Below are 22,152 nucleotides of genomic sequence, written 5' to 3'. Positions count from 1 at the left end.
TTGATTGTTTCATTCTCTGTCACTATAGCTGAAACAGTAAAAAAACCCCTCCCACATTGCCCCCCACACACTCCCAAAAAAGCTGTCAAGTCATCAGTAAGGAAGGAAAAATTTCTAGTAAAAAATATCTTTCCTTAACTTCTGATGTTGTGGGCCATCGCTGGTAACACAGCGATACCTCACAGTCAAATAACAAAAATCAACCAATAACCTCTCCCTCGGTGAACTTCTATTCCCCTCTGCCCCATTACTTCATAGGTGAAAAACAGTATCCCTTCTCCATTGCAAGTATGGGGACCAGTGAACCAAAAAGATGGGCCCCACCTCCAATCCCTCTGGATTTCACACTTAAAAGAACAAAGTCTTGTTTTCTGGATCTGCACTATATCCAAATCTTGCTCCTCTGAAAACTGAAAGAGCATTTTCCTCCAGTGAACATTCAAGATGGAGTCTCCACAGGCATCTGTGCCTAGTTGAGGACCTTGTTGACATTGCTAGTCCCTATGTCTGACCTCTTTTGTTGTCTCACCTTTTCCTTTTGAGTATTTTGTTCTTGTATACTGACACCTTACTCTAAGCTAAATGGTCTCCTGAGTTCCTAGATCCTGGTATCATCTTGAATATGTCTTCCGTAATCTGCTCAAGCAGAGCAACATCCTGAACTCCATCCTCCAATAAATGTTTTTGTAATGCATCCACAGGTTCCTCTCTTCTCTCCATTTCCTGAGTCAGTGCCTAATATAGAAAACCTGTTTTCTGTTAGAACTGTGAAAATGCCTTGTGATTCTGATGCAACAGGCTACTCTCAATTCCTGTAATCCCAGCATTCTCATTGGATCTCTTACTTCCCTTTCCTATATTGAAACACTCTCTCTCTCTCTCTCTCTCTCTCTGTTGGAAGATGGACAATCTTAATTTTTTTGAGATTTCTTCAAAATCAGTGGATCCTGTGGATTTTTCTTACCCAATTTCTCTTTTCCCTATCCCATTTCCCTTGATCTCTGAATCGGGCTTCCCCATATCATTAGTGCTCATGCCCCAATCTGTAACATCCTTCCTCTCAGTGTTTCCTAGTATTTTTCCATGACCCAATCCTTTATTTGTAAAATGGCAGAGTCCTTCTCCCAAAGGTAGAGAGATCCTGCTTCTAAAACTGGAGGCCTCATTAATCCTTGAAGGGCTACATGGAATCTTCAGACACTCTGGCTCAGGGAAGGAGGAAGGATTCTTGTGCAACTGGGATCTTTCCCTATTGTGCCATGCTGCTGGGCACTGTCTATAAACATGTCCACAGTTCCCAGACATACCACATCTAATGAATCCTTGCAGTCCTCAGTCTCGTGAGCATGAGATCCACAGCATATGCATTTCCTGACCCCACAGCCAGCACTAAAATGTTCAGTAGAACTACAGGTAAAACAAGTATATGGCTACATGGAATACATAAGATAACCCTACTCAGAACCTAAATACTATATATTGGGAAGACATTGTACTAAGTTATTTACCTGTGAAAATTCACTAGTGCCTTTAAATTCTGCATTCCAAACACCTATCATAGTCTTGTCTGGAACATTTTGTATAATGAGACACCCCATATAGAATGTGCATTTCATGTATACTTAAATTGTGTAAAAAATTCCATTACTATTTCATGTATATTTTCATAGTGCAAAAATTGTAAAAAGAGTTTTGATGGAGGCCAAAATAAATAAATGATCACTGCATCATCCGAGTCCCTGATCCCCTTCTTAATTACAAACTGTTTCCCTGCAAAATTCTCTATCACTATAAGAATAAAAGCAGACATAAAATTTTCTGCTGCCAGACAGATGGATTATTGCTTTCAATGTGCAGGAGAGAACCAAAAGATTTTAACAGGAGAGCTCAACTACAAAATCTTTAATGCGACACTTGTCCATGTCCCCCATGCAAGGCAGTGAAATCATACATCTTTGTTGAGGCAACCTAGGAAAATGCTTCCATTGCAAACAGTCCTCCCCAAAGGTCCAAGCCGGACAAGCTGTGACTGCTACATAGGATTTTTTCCTCGATGGTCCCTTGGGAGACCCATGACTGAAAACAAACACTACAACATGCTTCCTTATTGTCACTATTTCTCAGATGCTCATTCTCAAACGTCTGGGCTCCCTCATCTTCACTGAGGCTTCCCTTTGTATTGCGAGGAACCTCGGGTTCAAGAAAAATAGTTTTTTGGGCAACTTTTCCCTCTGCTTAGAAACTTCTTGAGTAGAGTCCTTTAAAGTAGATTGACCCATGTAGGAAGAGCCCTTCTGCCATGATATTACAGGGGATCCTATCTTTGCAATATTTTTTAAGTCTTTCTGGGAGTGTCCTAGACAGGCTATTTTCATGTGGGCTCTCCCATGGGCTCAAGCAGGGGAGAGGTTATGGTCAGACATGTATCAATATTCCAAAGAGTCTCCTGGGACAGCAGTTAAAAATTAATGGCCCAGTTCTTGGTTTCCAGTGTATCTCCAAGGTTCACCTGTTGACAGTTTTTGCTAGTTTATTCATATCAACTCCCAGACACGTTCTTGTGACCAGCAATTAGTCCATTCAATGCATATGCCCTGGAGCAAGCCTGTCTATAAAGAAGTTAACCCCTAAAGACCAAATAGGAAGAAATAATAATTTTAAAAAGTGTGGTTAAAGTGAGTTAAATAATTTTCATAAAAATTTCCAACGTTCTCTACACCTTCATATTAACTTCCTCCCCCACCTTTCCATTTACAGAGAAAAGGTCAAAGTTAGATGTGGCTGCTAAGCCATCATTAGCCTCTTATTCTTCTGATTCTCCCTGACCATGGCAAAACCCTTCTGCATCCCTACCCCTTTAAGAGACCACTGTCAGAATTTGCCATGAGGAACATGCCCTGCAAATCTTTCCCCAGAGGCCACAAACCTGTTCCTATTTAACCCACATCCATACCAGCTGCACCCTCTGGCAACTCCTCCTGACCAGCAGGGAGATGTAAAATAAACGTTTTTCTTTATGAAAACTTTCACTCCTGATACCTGTCCCTTTACCTCAAAAGTTTCCCTACCTCAGATCAGTTTCACTACTCTAGGTATCTTCTCCCTGGGGTCACAACGCCCAGGCTCCACAGGAGCAAGCCTTATAGTATCAATCACGAAGCCAGATGATAGTACCACTGTGTGTTTGGAGTCTCCTATGGTGTTTATGATAATAGAGTAATAGAAGGCTGTGTAAAATAAACAAACTCATTGGAGGAAAAAACCCTCCTCAGGCCAAACCAACTGAGGCTGCATTTTGACAGGAAAGAAGAAATGAGAGCACTCTGTTTGCTCACTGTGGAACTTCTGGCTGGAACTTTCCTCAGCCACTCTAGAAAAGGGAAGAACCCTTGTGCTTTTCAGAACACAGAGCTGCAATTCTTGCTTGCCTCTTGTCTGAGGTAGAGATTGGGGGTGCAATATAAACTGAAAATCTGTGTAACATGTATGAAATAATTATTCTTTAGTAAGATAGTTCTGACTCAAAAACCCAGTTCTGGAGACTGCCATGTTTTATAGAAATTTTTATAAAGCTCTGAACTTTGTGGTTAGCCCTGTATCTATACTGGGACAAACTAAAAAACTCTTGATCCAAAATTTCCACCTTCCCCTGCATTACCTAAGCTTTGGTAATGTTTGAATATAGCTCATGCCCATTGCTTTGATTTATAAGGGGCCACATCTGACCTGCACAAATCTAGAAGAAAGGAAAGAGTATTTGGAATAAGGGACGTTGGTAATCACTAAGGATGACAGAACCTATGCTCCAGACTTCCCCCATCAAAATGACATGATGAGTACAATGCCAGCCCCATCAGCCAGCACAGAATACCTCCAGCCTTAAGATCTATCAAAACAACATTTGGTGGTTGAAAAAATTAATACAGCAGAAAACTAATGTACCATTCGAAGAAAACATAGGAATAAAATAGCTTGGTGAATACTCTCTTATGTCAGTTTTCCACTCTGCTACTCATACACATTTCCACTGCAATTGTACCAGGTTGTTCATTATGGTTACTGTATGTATTTTACATCTATGGCCCTAAACCTAGCGGCAAAAGGTTAATGATTTTTTGATACTTATAAATTAGAACTGTTAGACTTTCTGATCCTTAACTCTTCCTGATTAGTGCTTAAAATCTCTAAGGCTAGCTATACTATATTTTAAAATACTGTACCTATATATTGCATATAAAAAAGGTTAAAGAAAAAGCAGTTTGAAAAGTTACAGCTTATCAGTTTATATAGAATTCTTCAGTTTCCAATTTCAGAAAAGCATTAAACACCAGCCTTCCTGCTGTGTGTCTGCAGTAAACAATTTTGTACTTGTGTATGGCACCTTTTATCTAAGACTCACAGCATATTAATTCAGCTTAACAATATTCCTTTGAGTTAGCTAAATATTATAACATACATTGTATAAATGATTAATATGAGGCTGTGGTTTGACTAGGCTCTTACAGTGGGTCAGAGAAAGAATTTGGACATAGAATCCAGAAGTTCTGACTCTTATTTCTTTTGGTGTAACCACTAAACTGTGCTCCCTATATTTACAATACTACAAAAGCATTATTTTCACAGCTGGAAAACAAATGGAGCTACTTCCTACTCCAAAAAATGCAAAAAATCCATTATTCATTTGTACTGCGAAGCAGACATTGCCCTTGCCCCACAGTTTGCAGTCAGATAGTCAAATCAATGTGCACCACTTTCAGGTTGGAAAATAATCAAAAGAAAATGGGGTTTCAGAAAATAATATGGGTGGAATAAAGTGTATGAAATATATAAAGATATTAGAAATCTGGCTGACAAAATTCTGAAAAGACAACGACTGGGGATGCAAAAACTAGAGTGGCTGAAAATTGTTGAAATATCAACAAGGTTTTTGTGAAATATATTTTTTTAAATGTCATGAAAAATCTTCTGCATTTTTTGAACTAGCTCTAATTAATACTATATATCCTGGGAGAATTTTATATATATTATACACATACACAATCTTAAAATGCCCTGGTATCTATGCTTAATATGTTCATAGTTGTTTCTTACATATGTACATTCTGAAAAGAGAATGAGAGGGATATCCCTATTACAGATAGGCCTCACTTAAACTCCCCTGAACTTTGAGGGTGTTGGAAGTAAGCAATTATTTATATAAGACTGGAATTTCACAAGTGTTCCCAAACTACAGAATAGTTTGAATCAAAACCCTAGATCTAAACCCTGTTCTGAATATGGACAATATACAACACTGCACCACAAATTAAATACTTCAGTCAAAACCAGCTTCAGTTAATCATGTAAATGGCACACCATGTTCAATCAGGCAAATTCCGCTGAGGTCACGGCAGTTACATGCAATAGGTTAGTAACTCTCTGGATTGTTATTCATGATGATGAACCCCCCTTATGGCATATCTATACTGCAGCTGGGAGTGAGCCTCCCAGACTTATGCTAGTAGAGCTCGAGCTAGCATGCTAAACATTGATCAGGGTCTCAAGCAGAAGGGGTCAGTTGGGCTTGAGTGGCCGAGCTCCAGCCTTAGGCAGCAGCATTCATGCCATTAGTTTTAGCATGCTAGCTCGACCTGGGCTAGCATGACACTCCTTCCCAGCTTCAGTGTAGACATACCCTTAATGATCAAATATGTTTTATCTGTCATCCCTGTCCTTAAAATATATGGCTGTTTGATCATGCATACTTGGTTGATGGAGGTAAAATTTCATAGTCTTATTTCTTTTGGAGACCACAGAATGGCTGCCCATGGCAATTGTAGCTGTCCCTGCATTTGCTGATATTTTGTTAATTTCAGCAGGGTATCTGAATAGAAGTTTGAGCATGTTTCTTTTTATTTCCCACAGATTAAGTCCCATGGGGCTTTCTAAATGGAGCACAATGTGGTTAACAGGGTATGATAATGTGGAGTATAAAATGATTTCTTGCTCCATCTGCCCCCATATCAATGCTCCATGGAACTATTTTTTCCAGTAGAAATGCTCCCTTGTTTACCAGGAGATTGGGGGAAGGGGGGGGACAGGGGTGGAGCGAGAGAAAGAGCATATGATGCCATGGGACGGCAGTTCCCATTTCCTGTTTCAAGAAAAGATCAGCTTGATTTCCAACATCCCCACTAGCAGAAGCGGAGGGTATGATCTCAGCATTATTATGAATGTTTCTGTTCTCTGATTTTTCAGCTACCTGATAGCTAGAGATGGACTAAGTGGCAGATTATTTGGTTTTGCATCACGTTGCCAATTGGGTTATATTTTTGCTAAATTATATCCTAAACCAATGATTAGTCTAAATGGCTAGAGTTGAGGCTTATCTCGTCAGTCTCCTTTATTATTTTTAAAATAAGCTTTAGAAAGTATTTAACATTTAAAACTTTATTAAAATAATAATTCTTAAGGAGTTGCGAAGAGGGGTAGAGTGATGAAGACTTCCATTCCATCTTTCCATGCAGCTGTTATGAGGTATGTGGCACACTATACATAAATAGCTATTACCAGCAGGAGAGTGAGTTTGTGTGGGAGGGTGGGCGGAGGGTGAGAAAACCTGGATTTGTGCTGGAAATGGCCCAACTTGATGATCACTTTAGATAAGCTATTACCAGCAGGACAGTGGGGTGGGAGGGGGTATTGTTTCATGGTCTCTGTGTGTATATAATGTCTTCTGCAGTTTCCACGGTATACATCTGATGAAGTGAGCTGTAGTTCACGAAAGCTCATGCTCAAATAAATTGGTTAGTCTCTAAGGTGCCACAAGTACTCCTTTTCTTTTTGCAAAGGCAGACTAACACAGCTGTTACTCTGAAACCTGTCATTATGAAGCTTGACTATCCTTCTATTCAATGGGGTGAGATAAGAATGCAGAAGGCAGCAATAACTTTAAAGGTCCTTATCTTGTTGGTAATGATAGAAAATATTTTATTGTGAAGATATTAGGCTGGGTGACCTCCCTGGAGCTGCTTCAGAAAAAAATTCCTTCTGAACTGATTCTGAACCCATATATACAGGGTCACAGCAGTTCAATGTTTTTTGCCATAAGTCTCATTGTTTTGCCTGCTCTAATTGAAACAGCCAGTGTTCACAAAATTTCACTTCCCTCCCTCCCTCCCAGCACCGCCCATCTTTCAATACCATAAGAGCTTTATTTTGAAATATGTTCTCTACTGAACCTGGCACTTGCTGTACCTGGTCTCAATTCTCACTTCAAAACAGTTGAGAGAACAAGGTATGGGTGAAAATTCACTGGGAAGCCAGTCGTTAATTCCAATAATCCTGTCACTCCTAGCAATCTATTCACACACATCTCCAGGTTACAGCTGTTTGTTTTGGCTGAAATGAGCTGAGGCTGGATGCAGAGCAGACTCAAAAGGTAAAATAATATGCCACAAAGAATAGAGCAATCTGAGGATAAAATAAAGGGTGAATAGCTGAAACAGAAAAAGATAATACTGAAGCCAAGGTCATGGCTTTTAAAGCATGAATTCCTACCACATGCTGAGAGCAGAGATTCTGAGGCAGGGTCAAAACTCACTCAGTATCTAGGACTTGGCTTTGCTGGTAAGTCAAAACATAAATTTAAGCCCTAAGTTTCCTCCCTCAATTGGACTGTACATAGAATTTCCTTCCTCTTAGTTCCCTACTTCTCTCTCCTTCAAGAGCCACTCTCTTCTCCTTTATAACCCACTTGGAGTTACTGAGCTATACCTGTGTCAGTGACCAAGTTATGTGTGGTCGGACCTCATGGTTGGAGCAAAAGTCTGGCCAAGGGTCAAGGGTCAGAACTGGGAGGCAGAAGCCAAAGCCTAAGCCCCAGGGTAAGCCAAAGAGCCCTAGTCAAAGGCATAGCCAAGAGTCAGAAACCAAAGCTGAAGTCAAAAGGTTAACCAGACTCACTGCTATGAGGCATAGGTGAGGGTCAGAGCTGAGAATTCAAAACCAGGAGAGAACTGGGGGCTAGGGCCAGGGACCAAGGCATGTTTAGCAGCCAGTGCTCTGCTGTTGTTGCTGAGCTTATAAACCAGGCGGCTGGCCCTGCAGCCAGTCAGTTCATTCCAGAGCAGTACATTTTGGTCTATTAGTTGCCTAGTATCAAAGTTAGCAGGGAAGTAGGCCAGCAGCTCATTTTAGCTAGCCTGACCCCAACTGTATTCCCCCCTTTGAGGGGGCCTTCCAAGAGCCGTAGGGCTGGGTTTCTCTGGGTATTTGGTGAAAGGTGAGCAGGCATTCTGGAGAGTGGACATGTTCTGCAAAAGTTCCCATGGTCAATTGTCTGGGCCATATCCTGCCTAATCTGTTAAATACTGGAGTTTTCCTTGGACTCATCGGGAGTCTAGAATTTGCCTGATCATGTATTCCTCTTGGCCCCAAACTGCTATTAGCAGGAGAGAGGAGTGGTGTGTTGTAGGAAGGTATTCTGAGCATACAGTTTTAAAAAGGGAGACATGAAACATGGGGAAGACCTTAAAAGATGCTGGTAATTAATTCTGTAGCATCCAGTCTGCATTCTATTCTGTGGTATGGAAGGGCCCTAAGGACTGATGGCCCAGCTTTGCAGGTGTAGGAGTGGACTTAAGTTTTCAGGCAGATAACTAGACCTTTTTCCCTACCATGATGCTGATCACAGGACTTTATGCAAGTTGCTACAGAAGTGCATAGGGACAGCCACCAGAAGCTCCTTGGTACCAGGTCTTGAGTTTTGAAGAGGCTGAAGTGCCCTGCAAAAGGGGCATCATGACAGAGTATTTGGATTTGAAGCTTTGTTGGGCCTTTGGGCATGTAGATGTTCCCTTTGTTCAGCCAATCATTAAGACAAACAAGTTTGTTTACATTTACAGGAGATAATGTTTCCTGCTTCTTATTTACAGTGTTACCTGAAAGTGAGATCAGGCATTCATATGGCACTGTTGTAGCCAGCTTGCAAGGTATTTATGTGACAGATATGCTAAGCACTCATATGCCCCTTCATGCTTCAAACACATTCCAGAGGACATGCTTCCATGCTGATTACTATCAAGCAGAAGCTGTTATCTAAACCAGTGAGGACCAGCACACCTTCATTTTCATCATCTGAGTCAGATGTCACCAATAGAAGGTTAATTTTCTTTTTTGGTGGTTTGGATTCTGTAGTTTCTGCATCTGAATGTTGCTCTGTTAATAATTTTGCCAGCATACTCCACACCTCATCCCTCTCAGATTTTGGAATACGCTTCAGATTCTTAAACCTTGGGTCGAGTGCTGTAGCTGTATTTAGAAATCTCACATTGGTACTCTCTTTGCGTTTTGTCAGATCTTCAGTGAAAGTGTTCTTAAATCAAACAGCATATGCTGGGTCATCATCCAAGATTGCCTTAACACAAAATATATGGCAGAATACAGGTAAAACCATGGAGCAGGAGACATACAATTCTCCCCCAAGGAGTTCAGTCACGAACCCTGCAGGGTTCAAGTAACGTTTCTAGCTTTTGCAGTTTTTCAAAATCTCTACTTGTTGGCACTGATAGACTGTGGTTTTGAAGAGCTAATGGGGCTGTGATAGCAGCTTTATTTCTAAGGAGGCGCTGAACCATACCCAACGTGAAGTTCCATCTGGTTGAAATATCTTGTACAAGAGGTTCTTGTTTCTATACATTTGCAGCTTGTATTTCTAGCTCTGTACTGTTAGCTGGATTGTGTTTGAAATAGCCCACAAGTTTTCTACATTTTGCCAGCACGTTTCCAAAGCCGTCATCCCTGAGCACTACTGTAATGGATCGCGGCAGACTGTGAGCAATGCATGTCATGTGTTCAAAAGACAAAATGATTGGCTACTGCTGTCATATTAGGTACACTGTCAGTACTAATTGTTGTTACCTTTTCTTGAATATTCCATTATTTTGCAACATCCAAGAAACTCACTGCACATTTCAGCATAAGTGTCTCTCTTCAATAGGAGTTACTGTTAAAACAAATGACTGCAATGTCCATGCAGCATCAATCAGGTGTGCCACAAGTCAAAGATAGATGTGATTACTCACGGATTTCCAGTGATCACTAGTCAAAGCAAGAGCTAGTGCATTTTTCAGAAGCTCCAACGTGTAGTCTTCTAGTTGTGATACAAGTCATGTATTCGTGATGCAACGGTTCCTCAGAATGGCAAGGTATATGACTGATTGGAAGATGCAATTTGAATAACATCTCTTAGCCCTCTGTTTATAGTGTTGAGTGGTCTGCAGTCCATAGCTATCCGCTTTGCAATAGCTTTGGTTAAGCTGTTGTACTTTATTTGATCCATGGGCTTGTAGTGATCCTGAAACTCTGTAAGGTTACTCTGTCGTGGCTGGTGGGATTCATTTGCTGTTGGTGGGTTATCTGTAGCACAAGAACGGGAAGTGAAAGCATGTTTAGCGCATAGGTGGCATGCAGACTTGGTATTGGAACTCAACTTTGCAATAGCTATAGATAACCATCGTTTTATCCAGAGAACCATCCAGAAGTTTTTTTTTTAAAATAAACTTCCCATTCAAAAGACCTGAACTTTTGTTGCTTTGCTCCATTAACTTTTTCCGATATTTAAACACTCCAAATCATGAGAACACAGTAGAGCTGTGCCATTGTCCACCAAGTGATGAAATATAGTAAGTGAAGAGGGTCAAAACAGATGTGTGCAATTAACACTCATTAAAAAAAATGTTCATTTGTTTTGCATTAGTCCCTTGTGTTAACTGATTAATTGACAGCCCACCTAGAATGATATAAAATTACATGCCACATAAAATAGATTAAAAATTGGCTAAGAAATAGGTCTCAAAATGTAAATGGGGAATCATCATTGAGATGGTGTTGTCATTGGAGTTGTGCGGGGATCAGTTCTTGCCCGATGCTACTTAACATTTTTATTAAAGACCTAGAAAAAAAACATAAAATCGTCACTGATAAAATTTGCAGGTGACACAAAAAATGGAACAGTGGTAAATATTGAAAAAGATAGGTCACAGATTCATAGTGATCTGGATTGCTTCGTAATCTGGGGGTGAGCAAACAATATGCATTTTAATATTGTTAAATGTATACATTTAGGAACAAAGAATATAGGACATACTTACAGGATGGGGGATTCTATCCCGAGAAGCAGTGACTCTGTAAAAGGATATGGAGGTAATGATGGATAATTAGCTGAACATGAGCTCCCAGGGGGATTCCGTAGCCAAAAAAAAGCCAATGTGATCCTGGGATGCCTAAACAGGGGAATCTCAAGTAGGAGTAGAGAGGTTATTTTGCTTCTGTATTTGGCAGTGGTGCAACCGCTGCTAGAATACTGTGTCCAGCTCTGCACACAGTTCAAAAAGGATATTAATAAAATTTGAGAGGGTTCAGAAAAGAGACACGAGAATGAATAAGGGATAGGAAAATATGCCTTATAGTGATAGACTGAAGAAGCACAATTTGTTTCACTTAACAAAGAGAAGGTTAAAGGGTGACTTGAATACAATCTGTAAGTGCCTACATGGGAAATCAATATTTAATAATGGGATCTTCAGTCTAGCAGAGAATGGTATAACACAATAATGGGTGGAAGTTGAAACGAAACAAATTCAGACCATAAACAAGACTTTTTTTAAAAAAACTACACTTAGAGTAATTAACCATTGGAACAATTTTCCAAGGATCATGGTGAATTCTCCAGTCTTGCTAGCCACCACTTTGTCCAGTTAGAAAATTCCTCTTGCCTGCCTATACTCAGTCATATCCCCAGTGCTCAGAGATCTTTCTTTGAGCCTAGAGAGGTCACTCATTGGAAAGTCACTTATACACATCCACCTTCCACTTAGGCATCTAAGAAGATGTTTATACAGAGATTAAAAATACATGGCTGGTCTGTGTTAGGCTCATGGGGCTCAGGCTAAGAGGCTGTTTATTGCAATGTAGACATTTGGGCTTCAGCTGGACCCTGGGCTCTAGGACCCTGTGGGGTGGCAGGGTCCCAGAGCTTTGGCTGCAGCCCTAGCTCGAATGTCTACATCACAGTTAAACAGCCCCTTAAGCCCAGGCACCCATGACTGACCCTTGCCAGCTGACTTGGGCTCATGGGGGTTAACTGCAGTGTAGACATACACTAACAGGCTTTGAAAATTTTGGGAAACCCAGAAATAGAACATAGGTCTCCTAGTCCTGTATTGTGTCCACTGGACCATCCTGCCTTCTAGGTGTTTACACACAGCGGGTTAAGTTCCTTCCAAGAAAACACAGGATGCTGTCTGCCTTGAGCCCAGCCCCAGTAAATATGACAGCTTTGACTAAGTCTCATCTAGCAGCAGTCAAGTCTATAAAACCATTCTGCGTGATTTAACAGTACTGGCCGGCGTGATTTTCTGATGCCGTGGGACTCAATAACTAAATTGTTGTGGTTCATTTGAAACAAAAGCCAGAGAAGTTTTTTTTCCTGAAAGTATTTCAAGCGTTAATTATTTTCCCCACACACACTTTTCTGCTGAATGTACTGACACAAATGGATAGGAAAACGTATTCCTATCAGACAATGGCACTCTGAAGCTGGGGCATCTTTTTGAATTCCTCGCACGCAAGGGAGTTTGACATCACTTTTTGGTGCTGTGTGACAATTTAAAAATGAAAGTAATCTTTCAACAGCTTGAATGGCCTTTTTTTTTTTGCTTTAAACAGACAGCGTGAAAAAAGTAATGACAAAAAAAATCCTTTTAATTTAAAATTCTTCCAAAATATCATCACTTTTCTACCCAAAAATATGCAACTTTACAAAAATTGAAAGGTAGTTATCTTGTCGAAAAAGCTATTTGAATAGCTTAGGAGAAACAAAATGTTTTACACTCAGCTCAAATGTTTCTTTTCTCCCATCTATCCAGCACACTATGAGGCAAACTATTTATTTATGTATTTATTTATTTATTTTTAAAGGAATTATGCTAATCTTTAGTTTGACAGTAACTACAGTGTGAATTATGAGCTTCCTAATAGCATGCACCTCTGGTGAAGAGTAGGATCAGTATTTTTAAAAATACCTTTTATAAAAATCCAGTCGTATTTTTCGGTTGATAACCACCTTTTCTTCCCCGCTTGTTTAACTATAGGAAAAAATGTTTCCTGTTAGCTGACTATTGCAAGCAAGATCATCAGACAACCCTAAAGCACTTAATTTTCATTAGGTGGAAAATATTGCTCACTTATGTTTTCTAAGAACAAATAGCAACCTAAAAATAATAGTATCCATATACTTTTCAGCCTGAGTGCTATTTATCTTAGGTGAAGGGAAAGCAATAAAAAACTAAAATAATTTCTCCATGAGAGAGTGTAGTACTAATGATCTTGAACTGAAGCTCAAAATGACAGCTATCTCCCTTAGGTAATTAGGGAGTTCTACTATGACAGGGGTTGGGGTTTGTCATTAATTTTATAATTCATGGCAAGAAAAAAAAATATTAAAAATGGGTTTAAAAAGAGGTCTGAATAAACTGGAGCCAGACCGTCCTAATGATCTGTGAAAGGCTGTACTTTCATTGGTGAGGTTCTGGGACTGATACAGCTACAACAACGTTGTGTACTTTGGTTGGGCATTTCAAAGGCAGAGGTTGTTCTTTGCTAAAAGTCCTTCCCTCATGCTTAGTATAATGGAAGAGGCAATTCCTGTCCTGTATTTTATCTACAGAAAGCTGTTACAGAAAATGTGGGGGGGGGGGGGGGGAATTGCCCTGATGGCTAGATTTATAAATTGGGAGGTGGGGGAGAAGAAATGTGTGCAACAGCAGGAGACTTTCATTCTGACCACGGGAACTCAGAGAAGAGGTTTGATTTCTAGTCATATATGATTTTCCTTTCTTTTCTGTAACTACATTAAGGGGAGTCTGCCTCATTGGAATTTTGCAATCTGTTCAAATGAGGCATGTTATGTAAACTATTTCTTTCATTTTAATAGGATTTTCACTCTATTTTAATCTTGTTTTTAAGCAAACACCTGTTGTATGGGAGTTTCTTTCCCTCAACGTCTAGAGCGAGGTGCTGCAGGGTGTTTCGCTTCTGCTGGTGCCAATAGCAGCAACAAGAGCTGGGTTCAATGAGTCTAGGCGTCCATCTGAGATAATAAATAAAACTCCGAGTCAAGCCCCCTTCCAGTGCCATATTCTTATATCTTCATGGCAAAATAAAAATAAAGCCTCCTTGATCATCTTTGCAAGTGTTTTTTCTCCCATTTGCAAGGACTCAGTGGTTTATTAGGACATGAAATTCAAGTGTCTCTGTATAAAAGAGACCTGAAAAAGATATATTAGTCATATAAGCAACCCAAAATTAACACAGCAGGAGGGAAACCTTCCTAGTCCAAAATAATACATGATCTGCCAGGTAATGGAGGTCTAGAGTCCTATCTTGCCATAAACCCAACTCACCAAACCACCACCCACAGATAAAGTCATTCTCAGTGGTAACCAGCATGCATCCAAGGTGACTCTCTGCTGCTGGTCTGGTTCAATCCTGATAGAACTATACTGCCAGGGTCCATTTCTGATGAGCAGCTACCCGGTCCAGCTCAGGGATTTCAGCTGTGCTTTCACCAGCCAGGTGAGCTGGAGTCCTGTGAAGTAAGCACTTTACTGCTACCACCCCAGCTTGGTTGGGCATCTCTGTGGAGTCCTTCATACAGAGCACAGAGTCTCCAAGTGAGGAACTCAGAGCAAAATAGGACTCTTAGCAGAGTCCCTGCTCCCAGGTATAGAGCTCCTTATCTCAGGACAGAGTCTTTTCCATTTCTTTCTCTTGCTGAACTCAAGCTTTGTTATCCAACCAAAGCCCATTTCTTATGCACACAAGCTGACCCGTCACCCTTAAATTCTCAAAACAATTTAAAATTAAATGGTGTTAGAGATTAAAGGTGATTTTACCATTTAAGGTGGCTTCAGCACTTGAGTCACTTTTAATCCTTAATGCAATTTATGCTCAAAGCTTTGTAAGGAGACAAGATAGCTTTGTTTCTTAATGTCTCAAAATTTAAACTCTTAAACTGCCTTAATCTTTTGAAGTGGTTATTACTTTAAAATCACTTTAAGACAAACCAAAGTCCTCCAAAATAATGCCAGTTCTGTTACTGACTTCCTCTGTCATCTTGGGCATGTCATGTAGTCTCAATGTGACTCAGTTTCCCCACCTATAAAACAGGAATAATAATATTGTGAATTATGTCAAGAACTAATTAACTGGCTAACATCTGCCTAGCCTTTTAAACATGGAAAGGGTATGTATGTGCTATTAGATGCTGTATATACACAGTGTATGGATGCATATATACAATAGTAGAAATCTCATATTACAGAAACAGTTGTGCATACATTTAAGCATAGGTGCTGGAACTAGGAGTGCTGCCAAGCCGGGGGTGCGAAGTAATTTCCATTATTTACAGGGTATACAGTTTGGGTCAATGGCTCTAAGCGCCCCCACTATACAAATTGTTCCAGCACCCCTGCTTTTAAGAACGTAAAATCTGACTGTTTCTCATTTTCCCTTTAGGTTACTGAGAAAATGCATATCAATGGTAATATGAGGAGAGAAGACTTCTGAGAGGTTGTGCATATACAGTGCCTATGCCTTCAGTGGTATGACGACATTTAAGTCCTGTCTCTTGAAACAGCTCTTTCAACTCTGTGTGCGGTTCACTCTTTTCCTGGAAACAGCTAGCTGTGCTTCACTTATAGAAAGCTGCCCACTGAGGCAAGATCATAGCATTATAATGTTGCTAGTCATATACCTTGTCACTGCTGTTGACCCTGACCTGAACAAAATTAGAGGAGGCAAATGTAAAATGGAGCATGCAGTGGCAGAAGACATGAGTTTCAAGCATAGAGGTGCATATGAAATGCATCCAAAGGTCACTACAATTATTTTGGAGACTGGCTAACTCTGTGTGTGCGTGCGTGTTTTATTTTATTGTAAAGGAAGAACATACAGTACATACCGACAAATGCTGAAGATTGACAATACAGCCAATAACCTTTGCAGGAGTTGGGAAAGGAGAAGTTACCATTGTTATGCCGAGAGACAGATGAAGTGACTTTGATTATCTAAAGTAAAAATTGTCGCCTGACAGAATCCCAGCAGCAAGGCCCTCATTTTGTGAGATACGTGATGAGTTTTTACAGTGTTCTAGTATTTGAGTTTTATGTTGTATGATATTCAGCAAGTGACAGTATGACCCTTTTCTCCCCCAAGATGTTATCACTTCTCTATGGCAAAGTAATTCTGCTGCTGTCTTACTAGAGATGAACTCATGAATCAGTGATGTGGGCCGAGGTGGCACTCCAGATAGCATTCTCTGAAATCTATAAATCCTTTAAGAAAGACAGTTTCTGTGCTGCTGTATGTTATTGTGTCCCAGTCATGCAATTCAATTTTGAAACTGGGGGTGACCTGGATTTGAGTACTAAATGGAGAAGAGCCACCAGGAGCTTAAGGAATCAGCACATTATTTGATGGGAACAAGGTGCTGAAGTCCAGCTATATTTATCTGCTGTTTCTAGTTAGTAGTGATCACAAACGCTGGAGTATAATTTGCTTTCATAATCTTTAATCATGCCCTTTCATGCTAGCAGCAGAGTATTAATAGAGAACAGAGTCCAATATATTTATTTCCCTCAACATGTTGTCTAAACCAAAGATGTGAATGCACTCTGCAAACATTCAATAATTAAGCCTCATAACATTTCTGTAAAGATGGTGTTAATATGCCTACTTTAAACAATAATAATACTCATTTACATAGTACTTTATACGCTCAAAGCATTGTTCAGACAATAAGTAATCCTTACAGCACCCTTGTGGTATAAGTGGGTAGGTATTATATCCTTATTTTACAGATGTGAAAACGAAGACAAAAAGGTAAAGTGATTTGTTCAAGGCCACACAGTACATCTGTGCCAGAATGATTATTAGAATTCAGGATCCTCTAATTCTGAACCCTGTGCTCAACTTCCTTCAGCATTAAAAAATGTAAGATTTTAAGCTTTGACAGAAAGCGGACAGACTTTAGCATTAGAGGGCTCCACTGACTACAAACCGATGGGGAAACTGAGGCACAAAGAGATTAAAGTGCCTTGTTCTATGCCACAGAGCAATTCTGTGGCATATCCAAGGCAGAGAAGGACTCCTGAATCCTAAGTCATTGTCACATCCAATGCAGCACTTCCCTTGACTGCTGTTCATGTGGATGAGTTTTCCTATTAATTCCTTCATTATTTGTCTCTTCTCTGAAGACAAATTATTCCTCCATACTATATGGTGAGATCTTATGTATAAAGTCCAACAATTGGGATTGGTAAATCCACAATTGCTAACCTAAAAAAGGAACTAAATCCAGCTAGATCTACACTTAAGAAAGTGGAACAATTTTCAAAAGCTCCATGAAAATTCATTTCCAAGGTAACTTGTTTCAAGAAGGAAATGTACTGTAAGTTCAGTGGCTGGTGAATGAGCTCAGATGGCAGGCATTATGTCCACACTCTGAACTGCAGCAGGTAACAGAAATAAAAGGAGAATGGGACAAAGATCAGAGGGGTATCCTTAGAGAGAAGATCATAGACGAATCAAGCAAGTACTGACTAATTGAGAATAATGCCAGCCATTGATTCTTCATCAATATCACTTCCTGTAGCATCATTTTTTTCCCATTGGAGATATTCAGTGTAACTATTAGCTCAGGTGAGCTTGTGAGATCTGATGGAATCACAGAACATGCTGGCATTATCAGTTTTATTCCATCCACTAAGCCTAACATACTGTATAGTCTATTTACTGCTCTTATGCTTTAAAGATGACGAGAGACTTAGTGAGAGATCTTGCATTGCTTAGTACAGTAGTTTCTAATTTACTTTGCTTGTCAGGAGACTCTTGTAAATAAAATTTCAGGAGCTCCTTTCTACTGGATAAATATTTTGAATAATTAATAAAGCAGCAGCATTCCATTTCCTAGCATTTAATTTAATGTTTACTCATAAATGCATTGTAGTATATGATGACATCACACCTTGCCTTGGGAGCATGAAGGCTAGGATTTCTCATTTGGTTTCTTTTCATACTATATTTAATATGAGCTCTTCATCAAAATCTAAGTATTGTGGGTGAAAAGGAGGACAGTGTGACTAGAGTTTAAATCTTATAAAGGAAAACCTAGTCACCTCTTGTAGAATCCAGCTTTAACCAGTACCTAGTACTACGTACAATGAAAGTGAGTGGGTTCTGAACCTATTAAATCTCATCCTGTTCTCTGCTGAAGCTGTGTCAGTTTTTACAATTTTTTTTTTTTTTGGTGCTTTCAGTGGTTGGCTGGAGATGATAAAAGCATCAGAATGGACTTAGCTGCTGGTCTGGGTAAAACCCTGAACCCATGTGGAGTTACATTAAAGTCATTTGCAGGATCAGGTCCCTAGTGACTAGAGGTGGGGGAAATGGCTAATATTTACTTGTGACTATTGCTTATCTAAATTGATGATATTTCACGGCAGGTGCTGTGGTCAACTGGTTACAGCAGGGGATTCCAATTAGACAAGACTTAGTCGAGTAATGCAAAAACCGTTTGAATTCAAAATGGCTCCTCAGTTCAACCATGTTAAACAATTCCAACCTCACCAATTTCAGTTTGCTGCGATAGGACGTAATGGGCAGTTCCCTTATTACCGCTAATTACTATCACAAATTGCATAAGCTTATACGTGAAAAATGTAATCACCAGCCTAAATTCATTTCAGGGACCATTCTTGGTTATGCTGGCAGAGGCCTCTGTCAGCACTCACTGAGGAGCTCCCAGTGATGGAAATGACTGAATTTTTTTCTCTGATGGTCCAAGGCAACCCACATCATGTTTGGTGCTTGTGGGAAGTGGGGTAACCAAAGCAGCAAAGGGATACTCTTCCGATTCAGTACATTCCCTTCAAAAGTCTTCTTTGGTCGGGTTGCAATGAAGCTATCGTTATGAATTAAATAATCCTTCAACTGGAGGTAATCCTAAGAAAGAGCAAACTCTGGCCTTGTCTATGCACAAAAATTGTACCAATTTAACTATACTGAAATAGATTCCTATGGGAATAACTATACTTGTATCTTTATGCCTGTATAACTGTGTCCAAACTAGGAATTGTAAAAATTGTTTTTATAATCAATTAAATTATTTTAGTTAGGGGGTAGAAAAAAAAAATCACACCACTAAAAAAAAAATAAATAAAAAAAAGTTAAATTGATATAAAAACAAAACAACCCTTTGTAGACAAGACCCAAAGTAAATGAAATCTCCCTGCATCAGCTTTACATAATCGGGCCCATTATTTATTAGTTATGTAGGGAATGTGTTTTGCTGATAATACTGAAAAAACGAACCAACAATAATTGGGTAATTTATGAAGTGCTCTACACTGCAGGGAGTCAGTTAAGGCCACTTCTCTTTTCTCACATTTCAAGGATGTTCTTATAAAATGAGAATCTAGGCCTTTGAAGCTAATTGAGGATGATATGGTTGAGGCACTAATAAAATAGCATTTTACTGACTCTGTTTGAATAAGGTAGGATGTTGTTTTGGGGCAGGGGTGGTTGTTTTTATTTTTTCCTTCTTTCCCATGTTGGAAATTGCTTATCACCGATTTAGAAAAATGAGAATAAAAAGGCCAGAGATGATGTCTGCAAAAGGTCAGCCACTTTTCTACTTTGATTACAAATTAGGATTTCTCTGTGTGTTGTCAAAATGAGAAAAGAATCAGAGTTCACCAATCGAGCTTTAGCTAAAGGATACAAGACAAGTCAAAACATCATTATGCAACCCAGAATTAGAGAATGTAATAAGTTATTTTTTTAAAAAAAATTGTGTCAGTGTAGGGAATATAGGGGCAGGTGATCTGTCTGTGGGGTAGAGAGATTTCAGCTGGAACACAGAAAGGGGAGGTTAGAAAACCATCACACAGTTATGCCAATACAAAAGATTTATTCAGATGGACAAACCAGGGATTATTTTCATTCAAGCATGATCAATGATTCCCTTGGATATAAGCAAGGGCTAGATTCACCCAAGGTTCTATGTAGGCAAAAAAGTCAGCATATGCCATGATCATGATAAGATACAAAGTACACCGAGTTGTAACAGTGGGGACACATATTGCTTATGATCTCCTTTCCACCAGAGGGCTTATAGGGTGGGTAGAATGATTAAAAAAAAAAAGTGGTACTGACTGAGAATAGATGGTGAATATGACAGCAGGAAGATGGAGGAGATTCAGTGCATCACCACTGCTGCATCCATCAGTGGTGCTCCTATAGGTAACCCAGCTTAAAGCTGCCTGTCCCAACAGCTGGTAGTAATGATGTCTACACTCCCAGAGGGAGCATCACTCCCTGGGTTGGAGCAGCCTTCACTGATGCAGGGGAGTGCCCCTGGGGCTGACTGTGATCCTAAGGCTTTGTGCTGTTTTTCTTTCCATGAGATCAAACGCCTTTAAATATTTATAAATAGAAACATTCCAAATGATGATCCATTTATAACATGAATAAAATGGAATCTGTCTAAGTAAATTTTTAAATAGTTATGTCCCTACACCGTGGCTAAGATAAATTAAAGAGCATCCTGTAACTCATAAAAAACACTGGATAATGTTCAAATGAGTAACAGTTCTGATGTGCATCGTCTTTCCTTTATTTCCCTTTTATTATCTCCTTGAAAGTGGATTTTTTGTTGATTTGCATTTTGTTCCATTTTATGCTTTCCTGTGTTATTTGGGGCCTTAGGTCATGCCATCTTAGTCTTGCTGCTTCATCCCCACCCCTAATCATCCCTCTCTAAGAGGGATCTCATTTCCATTGATAGCACATATGTAGGATATTTGGTTTTGCAACTATATTTATTCATCAAAAAAACAAAGGACAGGAAATAACGAAAGTGGACCAGATTCAAGGGCAAACCTATGCAGGGAAAAAACAAAACAATTCCAGACTCCTATGCAGGTCAGCAGTGGTAAAAACCTGTTAAGGGGAAGAGGTTATGGCAGCACAAATTGGTTGCTAGTTTAGGCTCTCTCTACACTTGGAGCTAGGAGTGTGATTCCAGCTCATATGCACTAGCTGTCATTGAAGTAGTTTGCTAAAAGTTGTAGTATAGCCACATTAGCATGGGGATCAGTAAGTGATGACATGGGCTAGCCGCCCCAAGTACATATCCATAAGTTCAAGGCAGTTTTGGATTTGGGGCAGCTACAACAGGGCTAGCTGTGGTAGCATGGGCAGCACCACTTCTATGTTTAGTATGGTAGCTCTCAGAGAGCTACCATGAGTATGTCTACACAAGCTGGGAATCATACCCCTAGCTCCCCCAAGTGTAGGCATAGCTTTAGATGCACTAGATACAGAATGGACACAGAGCCAGACCCCCAAAGTGGGGTATTATTGGACAGGAAGGAGTATGGCTAGAAGATGTGCTGATAGATTATATTCTCTCTCAGCAGACTCTGTTGGTGGGGGCCCTAAAACATTCTGGCCATACACTAAAGCTAACCTCTCCCTCCCACTGCATAAATCTTGAGGGAGAGCTGGCAATGGTGATACATCCTGTCCTCTACTGTGGTGAATCTGGAGTTTAGGGGACATCACTGGGGCAAGGATATGGAACTACTAATGAGCCTGTCCACCATGATAGATCTTAAAATCATAATTAGGAATCTCCAGTCAAAATTTGGCTGCCTAAATCAATAGACAGGATATGCAGAGATGTTTCCAAATACAATGTTTTCCAACTGTTCCCTATGTGGAATCAACCACTCACAGAAGATGCATGTAGAAAAAAAAAAGGAGAGAGAGAAAAAACAATGCCCTTTTAAATATGTGTTTTATTTTACATCAAACTTGATCATATACTGATTCACTTTAGTCTACAGTTATGCTCTGAGAGAAGAATCTCAGTGACATGTTCTGAAAAATGCCTGGTTCACTAAACTTTACCATACATTTGCACATGCTATTAAATGGCTGATTCTTAAGAAGGTCAGGACCAAGAATGAAACCATCTCTTTGATAGGTGTGGTGTGGTTCACACTCTGTATTGCCACGTGGGAGGACCATGTTTGATTTCCTGTTCTG

At 39.8% G+C, this 22,152-nt stretch overlaps 1 long non-coding RNA gene across 3 annotated transcripts in view; it reads right to left on the bottom strand.

Moving 5' to 3' along the window:
* LOC142072529 (uncharacterized) overlaps positions 1 to 22,152 on the bottom strand; it is a 79,635-nt gene that overhangs the window by 46,402 nt on the left and 11,081 nt on the right. Inside the window, exons 1-3 of one of the 3 annotated variants that reach the window (XR_012668932.1) lie at positions 15,108 to 15,190; positions 14,015 to 14,131; positions 13,065 to 13,127 (exon numbers count right to left, since the gene is read on the bottom strand). The exons of the other annotated variants lie outside the window; for them this stretch is intronic. This is a non-coding gene — a long non-coding RNA (uncharacterized LOC142072529). Of the gene's footprint in view, positions 1 to 13,064; positions 13,128 to 14,014; positions 14,132 to 15,107; positions 15,191 to 22,152 lie in introns of those variants that run through there. 3 annotated transcript variants of the gene reach the window in all.

This window comes from Caretta caretta, chromosome 6 (assembly GCF_965140235.1).
Source record: "Caretta caretta isolate rCarCar2 chromosome 6, rCarCar1.hap1, whole genome shotgun sequence".
NCBI lineage: Eukaryota > Metazoa > Chordata > Testudines > Cheloniidae > Caretta > Caretta caretta.
The sequence above is the reverse complement of the archived record's forward strand: the minus strand, read 5'-3'. Positions and strand labels throughout refer to the sequence as shown.